A 26,332-nucleotide genomic window follows, 5' to 3' on the forward strand; every position below is an offset into this window, starting at 1 on the left:
TTAAAAAAAAAAAATCTTTAGAGAACCAACTCACCTTTTTGTACAAAGACAGTTTATATCACAGAAAAGCTACTCTGCATGTCTAGTAATTAGCTACAAAATGTTCATGACCCTTACCCCTACAAAAATGTTTTATGGGATGTGAGGCTGGCTTTTAGTATCCACAGAGGCAACATTAAGTTCTGCAGAAGTTTCCTGCAGAATTGCAGGACACAGTTTACATACAATTTCGATGCCTACAACTGTACCAAGCAACAGTAAACACAGTTATAGTTCCAACAGCCTAGAACTACTACTTCTGCCCAAACTGCGTGGTGGAATGGACCTAGCACAGGCTATATACACTAGCCAGCATCATGCTTGTAGTCATTGACTAGAGTAATATAGAGCAGATAGCCTGTAGTTGGAAAAAGTACAGCATTTTCCCCACTTGAGAGAGTAAATTAAGGACATGAAAATCTCAGCTCACCTGTAACATGTATTTCCTAAAGTTGGCCTGACATAGCTCAAAAAGGGATGCCTATTCATTTCCCTTTAATCTCAATGCTCCAAAACTATCACTGACACATTTAACCCTACCCCAATTTGAAATAACATGCAAGCATCTTTTATACTAAATATATATTAAAAAACCCATAATAGCCTCTTATTACCAGCTGTCAGATACAGTCTGCAGATCAGAACCAGGCAATAATGATTCATTTTTGAAAATTAAAAACCCAAGAAGCTAGACCTTTTTTTTCCCCCTCCTGTCTGCATTCTTGTAGCTGTTATTATGCACCACCATCAGCGAGACAGGAACACAACATGGAAAATATTTATAGCACTGCCACAAAAGCTTTTCTGAATATTGCATGTTCATTGCAGATATCACAGCTAAGTAATGCAAAGTGCCTATGTCTATAATCTCTTGAACAACTACTTCTCCACACCTAGAGAGCCAACAATGGATAACAATAGGAGATTTATTTCAAGACACATTCCAATCACAGAGCACAAAAAAACAGATTCAAGCATCTGGAAAATCCCGTAAGGCATTGAGACACTATTTTCCAAACAGCATTTGACTTTTCATCTGAAGTACTTCAGATTTTTATATTCTTATTTCTTGTCAGCAGTTCACGAAAGTTCAGCACTTTGTCACACACCCTCATTTCTCCAACCAATGCTATCCAATATTGAGCAAACGCAAAATTGTAGTAAAAGGTCTTCACTTACCTTGTCCTTGTCCACTGATGTGGTGACTCCACAGAATCAGAATTATTGCTAATATCCAGCGTGTCTGTCCAGTTACTCCACCACTTCCTTGTCTTCCATCCATTGCATTATTGTATGCTATACAAAGAAGTATTATTGAATGTTTCAGTTATAACTCTCAGGAAATATATCTTTGGGTGGAGGAAAACAAAACAAAATCCCCACAAGTTTCCTCAGTACGCATCTATCACTAATAAATGCAGCTAAAAATGCTTTTTCATTCAGAGCATCCCTGACTGTTTGCTCAAGACTGTTACGTCATAGGCTACTAGAAAACGGAAGTTGCTTTGAAAATGCTTGAATTCATCTTCCATACAGCAGTCCTGAACTTGACAAAAAAACCACGTTCCAATCCTGCCAGGCTTAGGAGTCCTGAACAAGCAGCACTTCACTGAGTCACTTAAAAGTTTTGGTTTTAAGAAGAGTACAGAAACTCTTCTGAGGCAAAGTCCCTCAGTCAGTGTTTAACCTGAATTTTTAAAAAGTTTGGGTTTTTTACACCATTGAGTTGTGCTGGCAGTTGCATTTCAACATGGGCTTTCCTGGACCAACTACATCTTCCAGTGGTCACAGTTTCCACATCACTGACATATGCCACAATTACCTGTTTATTATTCCCCCTCACTTCCTTTTTTTAGCATTCTGACTCCAGTCTGCTTTTTCAGAAGGTCTGTTTAATCAAATACCAATTTGTCAGAACTGTACTAATTACATGGGTCTGGCTGGACCCTGGCTGAAAAAAATTAAGATGTAATTTCTGGCCTAAAGCACAAGCAAATATCACAGAAATTGGTATATGAACATGATCCAGCATGTGGAAAATCCTGCAACAATTCCTTAAATTGTTTTTGAAAGGATGTCCTTTTTAAAACTTCTTGTGTTTTTCCATTATGCAATTCTGTATCATTGTCAACAGTGTTGCAAGAATTTAAAAAATAATTAAAAAATGAGGAAAAATAACATAAGGGAATGTTTATGTAGTGGCTAAGTAAGCATTCTTTAAATATTGCTATTATTGCAAATTTCATTTGAAAAAAAAAAGACCAAAGACCAAAACCAACCAATGAAAGTATTTGACAAAGCCACGGATGCAGAAGCCATCCATAACAAAAGGTTCAACCGAAATCCTCAGTCCTCAATTCTGATCTATAATCTCCGATAAAAAAAATAATCTCTGCTTTATGTAATTAAAAAAAGAAAACCAGTAGTATTTATGCAATAAAAAGCTAAGTGAAACTACACAGGCTACCATTAGAAGATTTTTACACGAGTTTCTCCCCTTCCCACCTACCCCCAACATATGGAGGAAAGCAAGGCAATGGAAACTACAAGAGTTTTCTGGCTTGCTAGGCGGGTGGGGAAATGATGTTCATTTTCCCTGTTTACTGTGACACACAAACTTTCACTTTTTCATTTAAGCAGTGCTCCAACTACTGACCTGGATCACTAGATGTCTTCTCATGCACTTCAAGTCGCTGTTCAGAATTAAAATGGGGTTTTGCTTCAAAATTGGTTATGAAAACTAGTCCTTCTGCACAGAAAAATTCCTCAGTGTTGCAAACACCTTGATTTTCTCATTATGAGTTTGATTTAGGCTCCACTAGAACAGCTGTTATTTCAGCAAAACAGTGCCCTCCCCAGCCAGCACTCAGCAGTTCCTCCTCTTCCCCTCTCATGCAGGCATATGAAGGGAAGAGAGGAAGGGATGCTACAACACTTTGTTTGTTTTGCCTTGCCTTTTTTGGGCTGTTTAACCCTGAAAGGGAAGGAGAAGCAAACGCCTGAAAATGGTAGTCCCAAAGCAAAAGTATAGAACAATGAATATGAATCAATGCCCTAAATATATATATATATCTCTATATTTTGCCCTAAATATATACATTTTTTACCAATGCAAGGTCAAAGAAATAGTTTTGTAAAAACAGTATCTTGGAAAAGAGATATTCTGTTTCATGAATATTCTTTCCCCAAACTAACAGACACATTTTGATTCTCAATGTAAGCAAACAGATGGTATTCAATTAGTTATTTACCTACTTTACTACTATTAATTAAAATCTCTAAGATAATTTTTGTTTTCACTGTATCTACAGAAAGCCAGAGTTCCATAAAAATCTGTCATTTGTATCTGCAGCCCTGCTAGTTGTAATATAAATATCACAACTAAGAAAGCATTAAGATGCCTTATCTGAACGCCACAGGGAAACGTCTAACTTTTAAGAAGGGATTTTTGCTTGAACATTCATAATTAGCAAGTAGAGGAAGACGACGGTCTTACTAGAAGGAAGCCTAGAGGTCAACATCCATACTATTCAGAATGGGAACAGAAGCAGCAAAAATTGCTAATTTTGATTTTGGATCTGAGAGACATTTTCTTCACACCAAAGTGACCATCCATGGAAAAAAGACAAAGAGCGAGGCAGAAGGAGGTACAGGGGATGGGACGAAGCTGCACGCTTCACAACAACACAGGACTGCAAAGAGAGGGAGGGAATCTAAGCCCAATAGATACCATCCCTGCCATATTTCTTGTTTTCAATGAGACAATTTGTGATGGAAAAGAAGCAAAGAAAAGCTACTGCCACATACGTAACTGAAAGTTCAAACTAGAGCTTTCATTTCTCAAGGAAGATTCAACAGGATGCTGCCATTATAGAAGCAGTAAACTGACTTGGAACCTAAAACATAAGTCTCTGAATCCTGAAGCTCACTTTCCACACTTTAGGTACAGGAAAACAGGTTTATCTCAAGCAAGCACATTTCTTAATTAAAGAACAATTGTTCTAAGAGAGGCTACACTACTGTAAAAAAGCTTAACTGCCAAGTCTATGACAACATTTATATCATTTGGGTTTACACCAGTGTTGTTTCAGCCTTTCTACTACAGGAATAAAATGACCAAGGGCAGAATCAAGTCATAAGTATGCTGAATTAATAGGAACAGCAGGTACAAGAAGTCAGGACAAGTAGAGGGGAAGAAAAAATTTTCTTTTTCCCCTCTTTTCCCTTTAGTTATCTTGTGAAAGAGGTTACAAAAGATTACATTTAAAAAAAAAAACCAAAACCACACCAAAAAAAAAACAACCAGATTTTGAAAGCATACTTAAGTTTTTGTTGTTGCAAGGCTTATTGAAGGAAAGACAGGAGATACACAGATCACATCCTCCAAGGGACAAAACCCTCATTAATCACTCTATCCGACTCTCCAGGGAAAATCTATTTTTATTTCCCCCACCCCAAACCTGCTAGAAGAGGAAAAGTATCAGAGGGGGAACAAACACCAGACTAACAGATATAAAATCTTACCTATAGAGCTTCCTTCTCTTTACTCCATCTTCTAAACCAACCATTCTCCTTTTACTGGTGAAGAGAAAAACAAGGCAACCCCCACGCCCTTTATGGTCTCTCCAACCAGGGCTCAGCTGAATTAACAAGCACCTCAACATAACTTAATGCAGCTGTTCTCACACAACATCTCCTGCACCAGAAAGTATAGAGAAAAGATCAGTCATCACCACTATTTACTTTTTTTTTTTTCCCTTCTAAACTTATGCATGTAACAGTACTCTACCTGAAAAATAGCTACAAGAGCTACGCTTGACAGCTTCACAGACAGGAGAAAATGGCAAGGGGACCTTCTTCCCATTTGTTGACAATTAGCTGTAACTAATTTAGAGTGAACCAGGTGCAGTTAGTTGGCAGGAAATCAGCTAACATGGATAAATCTGTCACATAAAGGACTGTAACAAAGTTTGAAGTTTGTTTTAAACAAGACTTTTGCTGAAGTAGTGTTGGCATGAAAAGCTAGGAGGCTTTCAGTTGCATTACCAGAGATTTGTTGCTATCTCAGTGGTATGATCCATTAAAATCCATAGGCTTTGCAGAATTTGATTTGGGGGTAGCAGCAACTTACATCTATTTTGCTTTCCTTCTGTTACTGCTTGCTTTGTTTTATATGCTTTTGTCCTGTCTGAATTGGAGTATATCAACTATGTAGACTTAAGTACCCTTTTTAGTATAATTAATTTATAAATGTCTCTGCCAAAGTTACATTTTTTTAAAAACAACATTTACTCTATGCAAGCATAGACTTGGTAAATGTTTGGTAAATGACAAGCAAAAATAAGCTAGCTTTCTGGTAAATCATGGGAATGTCACTGTTGCCTCATAAAAGTGAAAGTTACAGTTGCACATGAAGTAGCATTTAGTCACTTAACTCTACATTTAAAGTACAGTTTTCCTCTCCATACAACACCAATGAAATATGGTATAGATAGTGGAAAGAGATAAATGACTTCCCAGGCCACTGTTAATACAGACAGCCTCCCTGTATATACCTTTCACTCATGCATTAAAAAGATATCCATTTCTTTATAAAAAGTATTGAAATAATCATTGCATCTTGTTGCTACCACTCTGTGGCTAACACTACAGCCTATAGCTTATATGACTCTAAATGCATTCTTTGAACAGTCATCTTCACAAAAATGTTGTCAGATAAAGTGAGGCAGATTGCTACACCATGTAGGATAGTACTTCCTAGCTCAGACTACAGTCTGAAAATTGAAGACTCACATAAATTGTTGATATTGAAACCTGTGTTTTGCCCTACTGGAATTTCTTGTGCTTTGGTTTAGAAAGGAATATCGCTCTTTCCCTTCCTTCAAGAATTCTTGTACATTTGAAATTTGTAACTGTGCCTAATAAAAGGAAAACCGTAATAGCAAATACATACCTAAAAAAATAGCTTATGTGGTACTCAGCATACTGTTGAACGTGTCACATTAAACTGCTTTCATAAAATAGATTTGAGGTAGATGGGAGAACAAAAAAAACCCCACCATTAACTATTTTCTCAGTGGTGGTCATTAAAGAGCTGACAGGTTGTGTGTCCCATCAGCTGGATCTCTCTGAAATGGAAATCTGATACAAAAGTTTTGGCAGTTATGTGAAATGCTTAGTTACAGGCACAAATAAAAGGGAAATAAAAAACCCAAACCGAAAGACCAAAACCACAAAACATCCTTTAAAGTATTTTGAATGTTATAATCATTGGGAATCACTGATGCCTAAGGAAATGCCAAGGACAGACTAAAACTTTTGCTAATACAGATTGCCAAGTCTAAACCGGATGCATTTTACTGAATGAGAATCTATGTGCCTGAAGCCAGATTCTGATCTTCCTTGCATGCACAGAAACCTATGGTGCCAGCAGGCCTGTTTATATCCATGTAAGCGAAATCCGAACCTGGTCTGATGCATTTAAAATAATTGAATTTATCACTGATGTCTTACTTTGCCTGTTACAAAGACTGTATTTTTTAACCTCATTTCTGTTAGTGCATTACCAAAGACATTATAAATACAAGATCCCTCTGAGGGCCATCTGTGGAACCAGATACGATCCGATGAGGACCTCTCTGCAGTATCAGGATTGTTTACACAGTGTCATGAACAGTAATGATAAGATTTTTGCTGTTTAAACTCAGAAGCAATACAAGTGAAGCGTACCAATATCCACACCACATCAGGGTTTTTCAGTGCTGCTACAGGTGGGCCAGAGCACTCACAGTCCTCATTTTTTGCCGGTGGCCCTTGCCTTTGTGCATAGGAGGTCAGAAGTCATGAACTCCCCATCTGAGATCTCCAAGAGCCCAGGTGGATGAAAACACAACAGATAAGCAGATATACCTGTCAGTCTGGAGACAGCTGTGGCTCAAGTTAGATACCTGAAAGGGTTCACAAGCCACTTCCCTTGCAGGCAATCCTCCTCCCTTTCTGCAAAAGTGGGCTTGGAGTACGTGAGATAGCAGGGCATGCAAAAGCTTTCTCCGCTTTCCTATGACACTATGACAGATGCACAAAGAGGAGGAAATACTTAGTTTTGAAGGGGCTAGGAAGGCTGGAGCAAACTTTCCCACCAATACCAGGCTCCTAATTTAGGAGGTGAATCTTCCTATGCCTCCTCTATAGCCGGTGAAGAGAAAGAGGATCCCCCGGGAGGGCACTGGAGAGCACCAAAATTAGACTCCAGCTGGGATTTGCTGTAGAGTAGACCCTGTGTCCTCCACTGGAGGAGGTCAGAGAGCTTGCCTCCAGCTGAGGTATGAAATAGGCCGAGGTGCACAGTCACGCTCATACAGACACCTCTTCCTCTCCAGCTCTCCATTGAACCACGTTCCCTCATCCACTGCTAGAACAGGGCTTCGTGTGATGTCAGGACATGTGCCTCTGTACGTTAGGATGATTTCTTCAGCTAAGCATGCCCGCTAGAAACTTGTGTGGCATAATTACAAACTTTCCAAAACATAGTCAGTAAGAGTGACTCAGAGCATCAGTTGGCAATTATTGATTATTCAGTAACGTACTAAATCATTAATTTACTAACTTATAATCAGGTTTGCTTTCAGAACCTTTCAAAATTTAAGTAACTATTGATTCTTCCATACTCTCTAATTAAAATTTAAAGTGAAAAATGTAAGAGCTGTAATATTTTTTAAAATTTTAATATTTTTATAATATCTTAATATTTTTAAATGTTTTAACCATCAGATTAATGCCATAAAGAAAATGACACATGTAGTGCTAAGAGAAATAAAAATTACCTACAGGCATACTGTAACTGTGAATTAATGGTACCTGAATGAATGCCAGTATGTTTTAATCTAGGTATTTAACCTTTAGAAAGACAGTTTCTTCAGTTCTTTTGTGTGTTGAAACTTAGCAATTTCAATTTTATGAAACACTATGGACCTTCATGGCAATTTCATTAAGACTGAATTTTTTTTTTTTTTTCCCCAAAATGTAAAAAACATTCCTTTACAATAGAAAGTTTAATTATTGGATGACTTAGCTTTTAAGATTTTTCTTACAGTTGTTCAGATGATAGTACCTAATAGAGGAACTGGCTGTATCACTGCAGAGAGCAGAAGGTAGTGGCGGAAACTATAACAAGTGGTTGAAAGCAGTTCTGTTGCTACCCACCACTCAAAAATATTGTCTCACTTCACAAATGACCAAATAAAAATCATTTTTTTGTTTGTCTTCTGGTGCTGCTTTCTTCAGGGTTAACAGTTTCAATCCTTTCACAAAACAGCAGCAAAATTCAATCTCAGAAGCCAAGATTCCTAGGCAAGGCATTTATCCTTAGACCAATGCTTTAGAAAAAATACAAATTATCAAAGATCTCATAAAGAAACAAAAAGAAACCTCTTAAATCAGGTATGTTCTTTCTTGCAAGAAAATGAAATGCAGCATGGCAAAATGTGAACATTTGACTTAGTTCCCTTTATTTTTTTTCCCAAACCAAAAAAACCCTTTCAAAAATATGTATATAACATATTACACAATATCAAGGCTTTGGATAAGTTTGAAATAGCCAACTACACCAAACTTGCAGAATCCTTGCCTGCAACCCTATTTATTTATAATCCTCAATTTCCGCCTTCAAAACACATCCCCACGTACAGTGTCCTGCAGGTTATGGTTAGAAAACATCACGTGAATGTGGGAAAATCTGCGGTCTGCAGTGGTCCGCCTCACTAGATTTGATACCAGGGACAGACAGCTGCTGCTCACACACAGACCAGGTTGCACAAACGGGAAGGAGCTGTGGTACCATGGTCATAGCAGTGAAACATGGCATCTTTCTAAGGCTCCAGGCACAGGCAATGGCCAGCTCACAGGTCTTCCAGCAAGACTCTGCTGTCTGGCTTTCCAGAGGGGCAGAAAACAAGTGTCGCTTGTTGTAAGCCTCCTTCTTACTACACCTTCCACATACACACAACTTCACGCAACTTACCCTAGGGCTAAATATACCAGACCATTTACAAAAAGAGCGGGTCCTCCTACCACCATCAGCAGCATCTGATATGGTTCTGATTGCCTGGCACATGAGAGGAGGACTCCAAAGTCACATAGCCCTCCCTATTCTGCACTAGACTGCATCCAGCCCTGCCCCGCCCGTACTAAAACAGGAACATAGCTATCATTATGTATTACCAGACAACAGCATCCATAATCAGGTAACACCATTTACCAACAGGTACTTGAAATGCTCTAAGTTTACACCTGAGCATATCTAGTTTGCGCGGCTATAAGAACAATTCTCATCAGCTGTAACATGCCCCCCCACCATACAAAATCAGATCCAGTTTATTCCAAGCATTGTAAGCTTTGCTGAACCTGGACAACGCATCACTTTTGTAACAATCCTAAAAGAAGAAGAGTAGTATCCACATTCAGTTGACACTACGATATTTCAGTCTTTAAGTCTTTCTGACTCACAAAAGAGAACAGAACCAAGGAGTAAATAAAACTGTGACCAATAAACATGTTTCCTAATTACAATCATTCCTACAATCTGCTTTTGCATTAACAGATCAAAATCAATATAATTGACTTTTGTTCCATAAAACCATTTTTTTTGTATTCTTTGCTATCTTATACACTAAGAAGTAAACTTAAAATGCATCAATGCATTAAGAAATTTCAGGTAACTGGCTCTGTCAATACAGCATGTAGGATGAGGAAAAAGTGAGTAGAAGAGTAACATATTTTTCACAAACTGTTGGATCCCATGAACGAGTTAATGATGTTTGAAAGGGAGAAAATGTGAGGACCAAAAGTTTTCAAGTTGCTGAGTGATAATAATGGTGCCTTCTATTGTGCATCCATCACACTGAAGTGCTTGACATGTATTTTGGGCTGTTTTCATGCATTTTCTTTATGATGATTAATAGTGGCATTGTACCCTCTGAAATAGCAGCCCATCACACAGAGAAAGGTGTACTAAATTAAATTCAGATGATAATTTTCATCTCAGACACACATGGAGAAAATACTGAAAGGTTAGACGAAAAAAACCTGTGAGAAATACTCATTTCAAAGATGAAGGTCCGCAACAAACAAAGAGCAGCGAAAAAGGAGTAGGGACAAAATGCACTGCTTAAACACAAGCACCTTTCTGAAGCATCCATTATTCTGATTTCTTTTCCCCACTCTACATTTACATTAGAAAGTGGTGAGGTTTAAGATGTGTTTTGTTTTGTTACACTTTGAAGGAGAAAGGGGGATACTACACTAGGTAAGGTAATTAAATTTCTGTAAAAGGAAAGAATAAAAGGTGATCTGTATCATCACCCCACCTCTCATGCCCTGGACATGCTACTGTAGTCTGTTTTGCCTGTAATACAAGTCAGAAGTGCACAGAGGTTGATGTAACGTACGTTTGTTTCCTCCTGGGTCCTTAAACATTTTGGCTAAAGCAGCTCTTCATTTACTGGAGAGAGGAAGCAAAGTTAGCATAGAGACACTCCACTGGTGCCTTTTGGTCTGGTGAGACTGGAAGCGGGGCTTCCAAGCCCCCTACGGTGACCAAAGCAACATAAAGACGTTGCAGTGCGAGCGTGCTTATGCGGACACATTTGAGCCTGCTGCCTAAGAGGATAAAGGCAGTTACTATGGCCCAGCTAACGAGCTCTAACCCTAACTTCACCTCTTCAGAGGTGGAATTTAGCAGAGGAATTTTCAGGGTGCACCCTTTGCTCCGACTTAAGAAAAAGTAAGGGAAAAAAATCCCTACTCCCATCAGAAGAGCAAGCAGAATAACTTCTGCATGAGTGCCATAATGTATATTTAATGACTGGAAACCACTCTGAAATATCTGGATGTGTCATACCCAAACAGGAATGGTAAATAGCTGCTAGAACTCGTTCGGGAACTCGTGCAGCCCCATGTGCTCCCAGGCGGGCAGAAGCAGAACCACGCTACAGCTTCCCCAACATGGGAACACGGCTGCAGAAATCAATTATTCAGTCTCTTGGAACAGTCAACAAACTTGCAAGTCTTAATGGAGAGCAGCTAAGGGATGGGAGATAGCAGTCTGATTTGTGGATCAACTCAGGTGCATACAAGCAGCACAGTGAAGTCTGAGTAGGTACGTCAAAGACTGCCACCTTTCCTAACCGCCAAGATATGAATAAGTAAGTCCCAGTTGTGCTATTTGATATGCATATGATTTCTAAATGTGCCTGAGAGCAAGTTTAATCCCTACTGGCTTTTGCTTTTATTTTTCTGTACAGTTACAAATGTACCTAATAATATTGTACAGGACTGTTTAGAAAAACTGAATTAGCTGGAAGTTGATCTATTGAATATATTCCAGTGAGGCATCACATAGTATAGTTAAGAGATGTGATCATTATTTAATAACTTATTAAATTGCAGTGTTGTTCATACACTACATATTTTTACATTATTACCACTAGCAAGGAATACTGGCATAGTTATTCTTGTAAATCCCCCCTGCCTAACCTAAAATAATCTTGATGGACTTGAAAAAAAAAATTCCAGGGCAGAATAACTCTGAAGAATGGGAAGGGTCAAAAACGCACCTAATTTTTTGAGTGGGAGTACCAACAGAGATAGGAACAGTTGGTTAGTATTTTTCCTGTTAACGTTGAGTGTGTAAAATCCAAGTAGCCATAAACCCCAGGGGAATGAGTTAGTTAATGTTCCACCCACACCAGTAATCATACCTTCATCTATTCAGAGAGTGCATAATTTACCAAAAAGTATTTTGCGAGTAGTCTAGCAGTTTTTTTCATATTTATTGGAACTACACTCACATCTCTTTAAAAGGATCTCTCCGGAGTTTAGCTGTCTGGGCTTCTATACTATAAAAAGCACAATAGCTAGTGAATTTAAAATCCTGAAGAAATTATTTTAATAACTTTCCTATGCATAACAATGTTGTATCTAGCAATTTAAAAGACCTGATCCACCAGGGCTAGAAACATCTAACTTTGAGGGCAGATGCCTGCTCTCTGTGAGCTGAAGAGGTCTTTATTCTGACCAAGCTTCCTAAGAATGTGTCACCTTAAATCCATCCTTCATCCAATATTTTATATCATGGATTCTAGGCTTTAGCTAGTGTATTTCTGTGACAGAAATTTCTTGTTTAGGGGGCAAACAGGGAAGGAAATGCTTCTGCAGCCGTTGGTTTGCATTTATTGCTGTGAGGCAGTTGTCTTACATTTAAAAGAAGAACTAGTGTTCTTGGAGGCCTTGAGTTTTGGAAGCTGTCCTAATAAAGAAAGTAAAGCTACCTTCCATGTCATGGTTTAAAACAGGTTAGAAAAGAAGAAAACATTATACTGTGAAAATCAACATAGTATTTAATATCATGTTTTCCCCATAGCCAAGAGCATGCTACCTTCCAGATGCCCAGCCACAACTCCCAGTCAAACCCCATGAAGCTGTGAGGTGCCAGGTAGAGCTGATGAAGAAATTCTGCTGGTTGAGAAGCAGACCAGCAGATAAAAGAAAAATCAATACCTGAGCATCAGTATACTGTAATAAAAGCAATATCTCATTTTGACACCTTGACTGAGGGGTTTTTTTGGACAAAGACTACCATTATTTTTCCACTTTCACCTAAGTTTAACCCCTGATGTCAAGTTATGCTTTTCCGTGTTGTCCAGTATGGGTGACTTCTGCCTCAGCTCCAGTTGTAGCCACATTGCTTGTTTCTCTCTTGTGTAAAAGCTACTACCATTCTGCTTTCTGCAAAGACTTTTCTCTCGCTCATAGTAAGCTAAATATGCATTAGTAGGGTATCAGAGACTAATTAAATATTGTGACTGTGATACTCAGATAAACAGGTATTCAGGTTCCAGGGGTTTTTTTCCCCCCCAAGGTGCAGACTGCTTTCTCCTTCTCACGAAATATTTCATCAGTAGAGTCTTTGTAAGTGGTCATTTGATGTTCCTTATAATTTCTAGCTGACCCCGTAACAGGTTCTCCACCTTCAACGTTTAAAGGCAAAGCCCTCGAGCTGAAGGCACTCCTAAGTTTTTTCAATGAGCTGAACCATGGATAAAGATTTAACCTGATGCCAATTCCCCACGTTCATTAAGATCAGTTATTCCACAGAAAACCCCACGTATTCCAAGGGAACTGGTGTCAGGTAAACCATTTCTCCACTGCTCAGATAACTGACAAAGAAAAACACCAGTTCAAAACATTCTTTAAACAGATATGACAGCTTCCAGTTTTGTAGGCATCTTAGGCAATTTCAGTTGCTACTTGTGAAAAAGTGGTGACCTCTTGCAGTTGGGAAACTTAATTTTAGCACAAACAAGAAGTAGTCAATGAGGAACAAAGGAAGGTAATAGCGCCCACCTAGTACTTGAACCTGCACAAAAATTTACATCAGAAACATTAATCCTACTGATTTTAATACTGAATTTTAGTAAAAACATATTAAGAAAGGGCTTTCATCCATAAAGTTATTTCTTTTCCTTATCATTTTTATATGACTGGATATAGGATTGCTGGGATTTTTCCATATTTATTCTGATGTTTGTTTACAACCTGCTTAATTTAGCAATGTTGGAATAAAGGAATCCTCAGTACAAACATTTTTTTCTGCTGATTTCAAGAGCTCTGGTGACATCAGCACAGATATTTTTTCATTCATTCTGAAGTCAGAGAAAAAGGTCCAACTGAAATTCATAACAACTCAGAGGAACAGCACACTGTAAGTAATGTCAGAGGCTTGAGAAACATGTGGATCAGGTGGCAGTCCTCTGCCTACAGGTCAAGGTCATTTAAGAGAGTAAAAACACATATTTACACCCAATTTCTACATATTAACTAAAAAGAAACCTACACATCTGTTGTTTTGAGTTTTCTTCAATTGCACATGCGTTATTAATGTTACCAAGTGAGACTGACAACTGAATGTAAATTGTAACTGTTAGCTATATTAATATCCTTATGAAAATCCCGTATCTATCTTAATCGTTCTTATTTCTCTGACTCACATTGTTGATGGAGCCTGGGATGGGCAAATGCAGGTAAACACCTTCTAATTGCATCAGATTTGAACTGCAGTAGAGTATACCTACTTCTCACTGCCCAGCGTGAGACACAAGACAAGTGAATTAATCCTTTTAAAAAATTTGTCTCTGTACTTCTGGCTTACACTTTGCGTAACGACCAAAAGCAACCACCTATGCATTTGCTATCTCCAGCTGCATAAAAGTGCCAGAGAAATAGTGAAACGTACCAGTTGCAAAGTACCTGAAATGTAATACGTAACCTGTAAGTCCACAATTAATTTCCATTATTGACTTCCATAACATTAGGAATAAAACAGGGTTGATTTTCCACAAGTATTTTAATTCATGAAGTGTATATACATATCGTAGGTTAAATCTCAAATAAGTGACCCAGTATCAACAACTTTAAATAACGAGCCATACCTCTGGCCAGCCAGATAGTTATTTCCCCTAATTTACAGCTGGTACCCTGGCTATTCTTGACCCAAGTTTGTTGTTTTGTTTTTTTAAATAAAATCAGAGACTATTTCTGCAATCCTAAAGGCCTGCTTAAGTACCCATCTTGAGTATTAATTTTGCTCTTGACCATGAATTCTTTAGCTATATGTATATGTAAACAATGGACATATTTCCTCTTATCCAAAGTTACAGAAACTGCAAAAGAAAGGCCTCCTGCTGTGTTGGTTGCAGAGACCTTATATTTGTAAGGTTGGGTTTTCGTTGGTGAAACATGCCTGAAGTGCTATCAAACTTGTCTGCATTTGTATTGCTTCTCCCAAAGCTAATTACAACTATTTTTATTGCCTAACTTTTTCTTACCATTAACATCAACAAAATTGAGTACGTTATGCTAGTTCCAAATTAGTAAAGGAAGTCTGCAATTTCCAATTTTCATACCACACTCTAACACCGTTTATGAGCGAAACTGCTTTGTATATTGTAACGCATACTCTGAAATAAAAGACTTTGGCACTTTTGTGCATTAAACTGTACATAAAAGAGGATAAACGAGCAAAACTCCCATGCCCTTTCACCACACCAGCACTTTACGGATTCCTCCCTTGGCTTTGGCTTTAAGATTTTGAGGGATGCCCGGAACAGCCTGACTGGAAGCAAAGCCCGCTTTTGCAGCAGGTGCTACCCCCACCGCCCCGGGATGCGTTTTGCCCCCGGGCTCCGCGCACACACACACACTCCCCCTACACAAACACACACCCCCCGCCCGCGAACCGCCCCGCCCAGGCAGACCCCGCTTCCCCACCTCCAGCCGCTGCTCCAGCCCCGGCAAAACTTCGGGAAGTTCCCCGGCGGGAGGCGCCTGCCGGGGGAGCGCCCGGCGCCGGAGGGTCCCTGGGGCAGCGGCACGGCCGCGCCCGGGGAGGCACCGCGGGAGGCGGCCTGGAAGGAGGCGGCGGCTCCGCCCCCGCCCCGGGGTGCGCCCTGGCCCGCCCTGGGGGAGTAAACCGCAGGATTCCGCCTCCCCCCACACCCCCTCGTCTTTTTTTTCTTTCTGCCCCAGCCCCCCGGCTCTTACCTGGGCGGCGGGAGGGGGGCACGGGGAGCCCCGAAACGCGGTCCCAAGAGATGCGGGGGGGCTTACCCTCAATTTGCCGGGGAAGGGCGGCGGGCAGATCCCGCTGGAATTAAAGCCCCCGGGGTGCACGGCCGGCAGTTTGCACAGTCCAGGCGGGGCAAGCTTTAATCGCTCTGTTAAAGGAAACAATAAAAAAAAAAAAAAAAAAATAAGGGGGTGGGGGTGGAGAGCGAGAGGAAGGCGCCCGCTCCTACCGGCTTCTGGCGGTGCAATTATTGCAGCCGAAGGGAGGAGTTAGCTTCATTCCAGGCCGCGCTCCCGGGCAGCGTGCCCGAGCGGGCGCACCCCGGGCCGCGGCGGCCCCCGCGCCTCAGCACCGCGGACAGCGGCCCCGGGCCGGCCCGGCCGGCGGGGCGGGGCGGGGCGAGGCGAGGCGAGGGGCGCTCGGCCGGGGCTGCCGGCGCTGGGCGACCGGCCCTGCGGCCAGGCACGGCGGCTCCAAGGGGCGCTCGCCGGCGCCCATCGAAGTTTGCCTGTGAGTCCTCCCGGGAAGGGGCTGCTGCCAGCCGTCACCAGCTGAGAGCAGGCAGCGGGCCGCGATTGCCTGCGGAATCACCGATACCCTACCGATACACGTAAATTATGTTACTGCACCGACTCTGGCCGATTAGCCATCCACGAGCACTGGCTGATAAATATTACTAATCTCATGCTGCCGCTGAGGACATTGGGACAGACCCATTAAGAAATAATCATAGAATCGCGGTTACATACATAAAGCCAGATCCCTACGTGACTCCAGATCTGAGTGTACCTAACCTGCGGGATCATCTTCCTTCTCAGATCATTTCTTTCCCTCCTCCTTGTTCCTCCGGTGTAAGTGTAGTGCCTTAATGGCACTACAAGCGATACCTTGGCCATCAGCTCTGGAAGCTTTTATAGACCTCACTCAAACACTGAAATACGATTTGAGGTCCTCCAAATTCAGAAAGTTGCTATTGTGAATGTAATACCCCAAAACAAAGAAGCATGGTTTTGTGAGGAAGTCAATAAGGAGTATGAGAATAGAACTAGACCTCTTATCTACACAGAGATGAGCGTTAAGCAAGTGGCATAAGAATTCACATTTTAAGGTCTCTCAGGCAGAAGGGAGAGAACTCACCTTCTGTAAATCTCAACAAACAAAACTTTCCAGGAATTAAATGCTTCTTATTATCTCCGGAGTTCATGAAATATTGAATAAGCGTTCCAGGACAATCAACAAGCTTTGTTTCAGCATTGTAGAATAAGCTTTGCTACAGGACTGGAGCTAAGTTATTCTGGGAAAAAAATGTTGATATATTACAGGGAGAAAGGAAATTTTCATTACTAATAATTCATATAAAGAGTAAACAAAGAGAACCCACTTCTTGCTGGTTGTTGGAAACACTTTACAGATTGGAAAAAAATAAAGGCAGGCTTGGGGAAAGTTCATCAATGATCAAGACAGACAAGAGGAAGGTAAGCTGAATCTTAAACCAGTACTGCATGACTCTTCAGTTCATCAAAATTTATATGATCTATTTATGTGCATGCCTTTTCTAAACACATGTATGACATGAGAATACAAATTACAGCTGTGGAAATGGAAGGGAGTATGGAAGGCTGAATGGATGGAAATCCTATGAAAAAAAACCTCAAATTTCTAAATAACTACTAAATTGTGATAGCTCACGTACTTTCTGTCTAATCGTAAAGTAAAGGGACTATGAGAATTGAAAGGCTGAGCTGATTTTTAATTTTTTTTATTATATGTACAATTATATATTTTAATTATTTTCATTATATAGGCAATTTTTATTATGTTTTATTATACGTGCAATTCCTCACAGCCTTCCCATGATTTTTACTGTTTAAAGTATATTCTAAAATGTCTTCTTTTTCTACAGAGTTTCTTTTTGCTAGCTAAGAAATTACATATATATACACACACACACACTTATGCATGTATGAGAAAACCTAATGCCAGGCATTTATACCATTTTGCAAAATGGAGCAAAACCAGAGGAAAGATTAGACTTTGAAATCTCACGATCTGAGATGCAGACAGTAACATAAGCTTAGAAAAAGGTTTTCAAAGTAGTAACACACTTAAAATCGCGTCATGCAAGTTTTCCCAACAACAGCCTGAAAGCAGGTGTGCCAATTAGGCTCATCACAGATTGCGCAGTGAAGACACAGGCCTCTTTAGTGAAAGTGTCTTGGAGCATATCCAGTACTAGTACATGACTATGGATATGATCATGTCAAAATCCAGGCTGCTACAGCTTCAGACTCATAAGTCACCTTGCTACACAGATGGTCTGAGAGATGAAGCATGGAAGAAGAAAGCTAAAATGCTAGTGGCAGAAGTCATGAACTGAACGGGACCAACTGCACAAAGTAATGTATGGCATACCCTGCTGTGGCAGAGAAGATCTTTGCTTCCCTGTACTAACCACTTATGCACAGCCAGGAGGCTTGTTTAGGGTAGCGACCAGTTTGGTATGTTCATTTTACAGGACAGTCAAAAACATCCTTATGGTTAACGTTTGGCAGTGAGGGTAAGATTGCTCTAATACGGACTGAGTTCTTGGCATCTGTGGTCTCAGTGCAGTTTCTACAGGAGAAAATTTTTGCTCAGGTAGTAAAAATCAAAGTTAAACAACGGTGAAGCAGCTATACTCAGAAATTATTAGGGACTGAATAATGATCAGCTTAGAATTAAAATTGCTAGATGAACTGCATATTATTTTTAAGACAAGGGATCTTCCTTTCCTCCTCTTCTGCAATAGAACAGACATGGTCCTATTATGTTAGAGAGTAGACAAGTATGGAAAAGCAACAGCAAAAACCTTCCTTCGTTGAATGTAGTAAGGTAAAAATCTTGATAAGAATAATGTACTTACTGTGTGGGCAGCCTAAGTTTTATGTGTTCTTAATTATTCATTTCTTTGCTTCTAAGTGCTTTGATTTAAAAATTATGTGATGTGTACGTGCAGTGCTGATACTCAGATAACTTAATTGTTTTGGTAATATAACAAGGCGTATGATGTAATGTCAATAGACTGCACCTTGTGTGCATTACAGAGCTTTTCCATGTGGATGCTTATCCTCTAGTGACAAAGCTAATGATTCCTAATATGTGTACAGGGTAAGAACGAGACTGCTGTGATAGACACTTAATAAATGGTTAAACAGATTGGTGGGAGAGCCAAGAAAAAAAAACTGAAAATCAAATCTTGGCTTTGAACTGGTTTTGGAATGATACAAGCAGATGCAAAAGATTTGAATGTGAGTAAAACAGGAAAAGAAAGAGCCTGAAGCAGAGAGATACCAAAATAATGCAGCTATTTGTCCATGCATACAAACTTATCAGTTTCCCTCCTAAAAATGTGCTCCAAGCAATACCAACTTTATGTTTTGCGTCCAGTGGTAATCCAGGCTCAAAAATATTAGTTACTGTAGGGCACAATGAATTTCCTTTTCTAGGTGCTTCAGTAATGAAGTATGAAGTATCTAATTAAAATGCAAACATCCAAGTGGGTATTCACGCCTTCTAACTCATGTCATCTGAATTACTGCCTAGGAAAAACTTCTTTCCATTGACTACACAGAAAAGCTACATTTCTAATCATATCACCTAAACAGTGTTAAGTAGATGGCTTTTTTTTTTTTTTTTTTTTTTTTTTTAATCCATTTGTGCTGAAACAAAATAGAGCTGGAAATACACAAAGCAGTCAGAAAGGGAAATAAAATCTAGACCATTACTATCAGTGTGGCCCAGCCACTCAGGATCAGTAGCATTTATTGCTCAGGTCATCTTGGAGGATAAGGGTCTAACTGTGATAGGTATCAACAGCTGACTGTTCAGAGCAAAGAGGAAATGCCCAACTTTACATATCAATTGTGTGCTATGTAGTCTTTTTAAACACATACAGTCTATTCAAGAACATTCTTGTAAGAGTCATCTGAGTTCTGCTGTAAAGTGTATCTTTCTGGACAGGCTGTGGGTTTTTTTGGTGTGGTGGTTTTTTGTTTTGGTTTAGTCTTGGGTTGGAGGGGTGGCTTTGGTTTTGGGTATTGTTTAAGATATCAGTATTACTGATAGGTAGCAAAAAGAGCAGGAAATCACCTCCTGTAGTCAAAACAGGAAGATCAGCTAGAGCAACTATCTTTCCTCTCAATAAGCTAATGCATATCTATCTGTATAAATTTCATAAAGCCTCAACTTCATGTATGAACATTTGGCACATTGAAATGAATTGATGTTTTGGCAGTGATTTCAGCATGATCAGAATTTTATTAAACAATATTTAGTAAGCATGAGGTAGGAAAGTGTCAACAGAATGACAGGAGGATGGAGGATAGGCCATATATGTAATAATGTCTCTAATTAAACTTCTAAAGAAATATATGCAAATCAATACCATCACTGCTGTAATTCACATTTTCTTTTTAGAAGCATGTCTGCTAACATCTTTCTTTCCCGCTGGTTAGCCTCAACTTAAAAGCCAGATTTACATTCTAATTGCCCAAAGGCAGCATCCATTTTGAAGGGCATCTGATATGTCCAATAGAAAACTGATGGAACAAACAAGAGCAAACCCATCATTGTGATATCAGTCACATCAGTACAAAATAAAGTATTGGATTACCAGGATGAACTAAGAGGTCATTTACCTTTTTACAATTCCTCAGCTTAACAATTAAAACTTTGAATGATATTTTGATTTGAGTTGTGTCAAAAGCAGTTATACTACTACTAATAGTGCTGCCTAATTACAAATGTAATCATGCTTTTGAGTGAAAATTAACCCCTAAACGCTATGGTGTAGAAGGTTAAGCACTCTGATGACTTTGTACCTAGAATCTGACCCAGAATCTCGGTTTCATAATGCTAGACCAATTTCTAATTGATTTTATATCACCATTGATTATTACAACAACGTAAGACTTCATCCAATTGAGTTATAGAGGTGGGGGGCAGAAATCTATCACAAAGATACAGAAGCATCCATCAAAGATGCATTTAGAGCAAATGGACAATGTAGTTTTTCTTTTTTTTTAAGTTGTAATTGTATTCAAGGGAATGACATTTAGCAGCCATCGACTGTAGGTTATTGAAATATTCTGCGACCTTGGCTCCACTTCCAAATGGAAAGCAAAACCACAAATAAAACTGCAGGGAATAAAGAAATCAAATTTTGGTCTCAATTACATTGTTGTGAAAATGTTCAATAGTAAGAAATGATCTTAATTACTCTCACAGCTACCAATTTTGGAATTGGTGCTTAACCAAAAACCACATGTTGAATAACCCCATAATCTGCAAATGGATGGAGTTCAAAGTATTGCAGTTGGAACCCACCTACACATACATAAGTGAATATATACATACTTATCAGAGCAGCCCAACTATTTTGGTAAGAGCATGGTTTTCTAGCCAAAATAGTTCTATCAGTATACTCCTTGTCTTGTACAAGCCTAACAAATACACATGCAACACATTATAGGTTATTTCATTAGTATGTAACATTAAACTATGGTAATACAGCTGCGGTCACATTGGATGGGCATTTTCCACCCTTCTGTATCCTGGCATTTAAAGCACTAAACTTATGTTTAGTAGTAATGCCTTTTTTATTCATGTAGCTACTTCTTTTAATGAAAAATTAGAATCTAACAGATTTTTTTTTTTTTTTTTTTTAAATTTTAGAAGGGACAGGAAAGGGTAGAAGTTAAACCCAGGCCACAAAGTTCCAGTTTATTTAAGAGTTATTTATTTACAGCTTGAGTCTCTTCACTGAATTTAGCTGTTAAGTAAAGGTGTAGGAAGAGAGGGGAGAGAGAGACAGAAGAGAAGCTCTTTGCTTGACAGCAGTTGTTAGAGCAGCACTCCTGATTATCGTAATGGGTTCACTTGTCAAATGCCTTTCATACCAAAAGCAAGGCTGTTAAACGCGAAGTTGAGACTGTGGATTCCCCCCCCCCCCCCCCCCGGCATGAAAAAGCACTCTCCACATCACCCCCCCCCCAATAAGCATTAAAAGCATTTTGATGCTTGAGAGAATCTTATTTTCTAGGTGAATATCACAGCATCTACCCGTCTTTTGTTGCTTCTGAACACGGTGTTCATAACTTCAAACAATGAGTCAGCACATAAGATTTAAACAAAAGTTTAGTTTTATCTCTTTTGACCAGTAGCATTCATAAGTTAGCACAATTTCTCACTTTCCATTCCTTAAAAACAATGAGCATTCTACCAACTGAATTGAAAACCTTTGCTCATCTTTTCAGCTCTTTAGTAGCAAAATTCCTTAAAAAAAAAAATATCAACAGTCAGTGCTGGTTTTGTATCAGCCACTAATCCCACCCTAAAACTACACAGGGACTAAATGAATATTTGAATAATTTAAAATGAACAAACAAACAAAACCCCCCAAACCTCAAACACTTCCTCTACTGCCTCAGAGGCAAAAAGCTTTGAGCAGTAGAGAAGAAAGCAAGCCTTTGGTTCCTTTTAAAGGAACACCTCTCCCATGCCTTCTTTAGGGCACGACTGTCACCAGCGTGGCTGTTGCAGGTTGAGTGACAGAGCATGGTGCTGGAGCAAACGCAAGTGGCTGCTGCACTGTGAGGGAGAGAACCTCAGGGCTTCCCCAGTTGTGGGGGTCACGTTATGCTGGGAAAACACATTGCAGGGAACAGATGGGCAGGCAGTGAGAATCATAACTGAAAAGAGTGATGACTGCTCCTAATGAAAAGGTTGTTCAGGCAAATATTACACCCTTACAGTAGTGGAAGGGGAATGATTTTAGCCGTCACAGTAGAACTGAAAATACAAAGATGCATGAAGAGAAAGGAAGGAAGCCATGCTATTTCTGATGCTTTCCAGTAAACAGTGCTCAATGAAAGAAATTATTCAGTGGGTAACCTGACTGGAAACAGATTAGGAAAAATAAATCACCCCAAAACCAGTGATTGGGATTCTGGCACAGTGTTTATTACAAACAAGAACAACAACAACATCATTTCTGGTTTTCCACTCTTCTTTATTTTCAAAGAGGTGTTTTGAAACCTCAGCAATGTTGCTAGGACCAGATTCACACACATAAGAATCTAAGGACAAGTAGAAGACTCAGTAAGGAGAGTTGAAATAGACTATTTTTTTCCAGACTATTACTAGATGCACTACTTACACTTCCAGATACATGAAACCACATTTCTAGGAGATGGAGGGTTGTTTGATTTTGGTGTTAGGCTGGGGAAGTTGACTTTCTTCCTTTGGTGCAAGGCAAGTCATGTACCTATATGCTAGCTACCTCCTTTCAGGCACAGGAAAGAGTAATGTTTGTATGTCCCCATAGATTGCCAAAAAAATAACAATAAACTTTTTGTTTGCTGGGTATGAAAAGAACAAACTTCCAACTGCATTTTAGAGCACAGATGAGCATAGTGCTCTGTACCTCAGCATTGCTTGAGCTTTATTGGAAAACAAAAGTCATAATTATTGTTCCCAGCTTATGTAACTTAATAAAGAACTGATTTATGAGGCATTTCTGTTGGCTTTTAAACCATCAAAACACCTGCAACTCACCTGAACCCTTACAGACCTGCAATTGTCTTCGCTGACACATTATGCACAGATTTTAAGTGTGGCATTCCATTACAGATACTGCAGGCCACCAGCCTGCTTGCAGAATTAGAAAAGGAGTAGAAATAGGCATTTTAAAGGACAATGAAGAGGAGGAAGGGAATATAACTGGGGGAGGGGAGAATTCCCCGAAATATGAAACTAGATTTTCAATTATTTTTATAAACCATTTTTAGGTCAAGGCAACAAAGAGAATGAGCTAGTATATTCAAAAAAGCTTCAATTCCTTTTGCTACTGTTCTGTAACAGATGTACTAAAAAATCATTAGTATCTTTCTGAAAGATGGAGAGTTGGAAATATAGCACCACAGTTACTGGTTATGTCCTTTATTAGAAAGACAAGTGATTGCTCCAGGTTTTCTTATTATACATATTGAAAAAAGAAAAGCTGCAAAAAGGATTAATTCTGGAAAATAGCACACAAAAGTGTGGGAGGGGAAGAAATCAATAGCAACAGGAATCTAGGGAATAGATTTTAAAAAAAAGAAAAATCACAAGGGCTGGAGCAGTTACTTGTAAATGACAGGTGAAAAGCATAAATCAATAGAAAGCTTTGAAGAAGGTACCATAGGAATAGATGAATGCATACTCCAGAAAGATTAATGCTTTGTGTATGGCACACAAAACCAATGGAACCAGTCATCATGAAATGGAAAATAACATCACATCCCATAACGCTTTGTAATGACCTTGATAGGAAGAAGCTGGCTGCAGAGAAGTTACATCTCACTTAATTAGGTAGGATTTTGTGCAGCTTTGAAAGCATTTACTTGATCCTCTACACTAAATATAGTTTATTACCTACAAACTACTCATAACTTAAAAGCATGCCTCCTGAATCAAAGCGAGACAGTGATAAATACTATACTTTTCATATTAACTACCCTTGTTAACTACCTTTTTACCAGTAGACATGCATCATTGAAAACAACACATTGAGACATAACTGGTCAGAAAGCTATTGAAACACACTTTCTGATTTGAAAGTGATAATTCAACATTGTTCCTTTTATGTAACTTCCCAGAAAGTTTTATTAATATAACTTCTTTATTTTACAAAGGAAGTTTCTACTACCAGGCATGAATGTACTGGTTAGGGAGATTAGAGTAAGGAGGAGAACAGTTCATTTGCTCTCCTTAGATTTGACCAAGCAATGTACCATCCATTCCATAGCTCAGAAGAAAGAGCCCTAAGAACAAGTGACCACTATTTTATGAAGAGTTTTCCTATCATTTTGTTCCCAATTACATTTGTGTTTTCTATCACATAGAGCTAGTATAGAAGAGAAGATTCTGTGTATTCGTAATAAAGTTTTAAATAGATATAAACTCCAGGGAATCGATTCACCTAATGCAATTTAATGAGACAGTGTTTTTGTTTTGTTTTTTCCTTAATTTCCTCTTTTACATATTCTTGTAAGTTCATGTTAAAAGTAGACAAGCACATATACAGCAACACTTTTTCTGAAAGTTTCCTTCTGCTGCACATCAAAGGACCTTAAAATGTATGTAAAAATTACTTTAATGACTTTGGTTTCTGTGCTATAGTGCCTCGACCCTTGCCTTGATGTTAACAAACAAAGGCTGTGTGCTATTCTTGCTTTGAACTAGCCCGCTCTCAGGACAGGTGTGACTAGACTACTGGACAGGCTGCCCGAACAAGAATGTCCTGAGCTAGATTTTGTCCCATAGCACTTATGCTCTGTCTCTATATAAGGACAGATGGGCTGGACAGCCATGAATATAAACAACTAACAGGGCATTTCCCAGGTACTGATGATGCATCTAGAAAGTTTTAGTCTGGAACAAACTGCTTTCCAGCAGTCCTTGCCTGGCACAGCAGCCTTTCAGGGACTATTATAATACATTGTAATTTAAGCAGCTTAAGTCACACTGGACAGGGAAGCCTCCAAAAGGAAAAATGAGAACACATGCACCACAGAAAGTACCATGGTATCACACGCTTGGCAATATCTGTACCTTTTGAAATCTTAAATGGCTGTTTCAAAAATTCCAGTGTGGAGGATGCATGCTTTATAAGCATGATAGTTTTATCTTCCTCTTCCTGAATTTTCCCTTGGTTTTCTGACCTCCTTTCCTTGCATCTGGCTGTTTCACCCTTCAAGGAAAAAGAACTGGAAGTTCACATTTTGCTCTGGGAAAGGGCAGAACATAACTGTTTTGTGAAAAATTCTGAGAATGAACCAGAATGTTCATCCTCTGCTCTTCTTTGGTGCTTACATCCTCAGCCCTACACAGCAGCTGCTTAGGTTTGAACCATTTGGTACCTCACAATCCACTCATCATATTTTTGAAGGTTTATTCCATTCACTTTTCATGAAGAAAATGTTCTGATCAAGCAAAAAGAAGAACCATAGGATGTTTAGACTTTACTCTTCCTTCTTGTGAGCATATACCTATGAAAGATTAAAGCTGGAGGAATACTGTGAAAGTAGCTGCCAATTTTGATGACTGAGCAGGGAAAACACAAATACTATTGCTCCAGTTCTCTAATCCACTATGTAAACTACTCTCACACCTTCTTTTCATCTTAACACATTGGCCTATACCTATACTAATATAATTATCTATAGCTAATATTCAGCTATATTGTATAAGTGTACAGTATTGCCTCCCCTTGTGTCAAAAATAATTCTGTACTGCCTCAGACAATTTTTCTAACCTTCCCTTTCACATCACAGTGTTTGATAAGGCATTTTATTCTCCTTCTCCCAACAACTTCTCAGTTGTACCCTTGATATATTTTAATCTGTGTTTCTCTGACCAAAGGATGGACGCCTCTCTCTTCCAATTAGTTAATGGTTTCCTACTTTCTGCTGCTGCTGTTGTTTCCATCTCACTCGCCATCCTCCTTGACCTCAGAGCAGCTGGAACTCTGCAATTAGATTAGACAGGCTCATGCAACTCTCTCAGCTCCACAGAACCTGCTACAGTAGTTTTGCTGTTTGTGTCCAAAACATGCCTGGATTCTTATTTTATTGTAAAATTGCAGTAATTGTA

Source organism: Pelecanus crispus, chromosome 1, assembly GCF_030463565.1.
Source record: "Pelecanus crispus isolate bPelCri1 chromosome 1, bPelCri1.pri, whole genome shotgun sequence".
Taxonomy (NCBI): domain Eukaryota; kingdom Metazoa; phylum Chordata; class Aves; order Pelecaniformes; family Pelecanidae; genus Pelecanus; species Pelecanus crispus.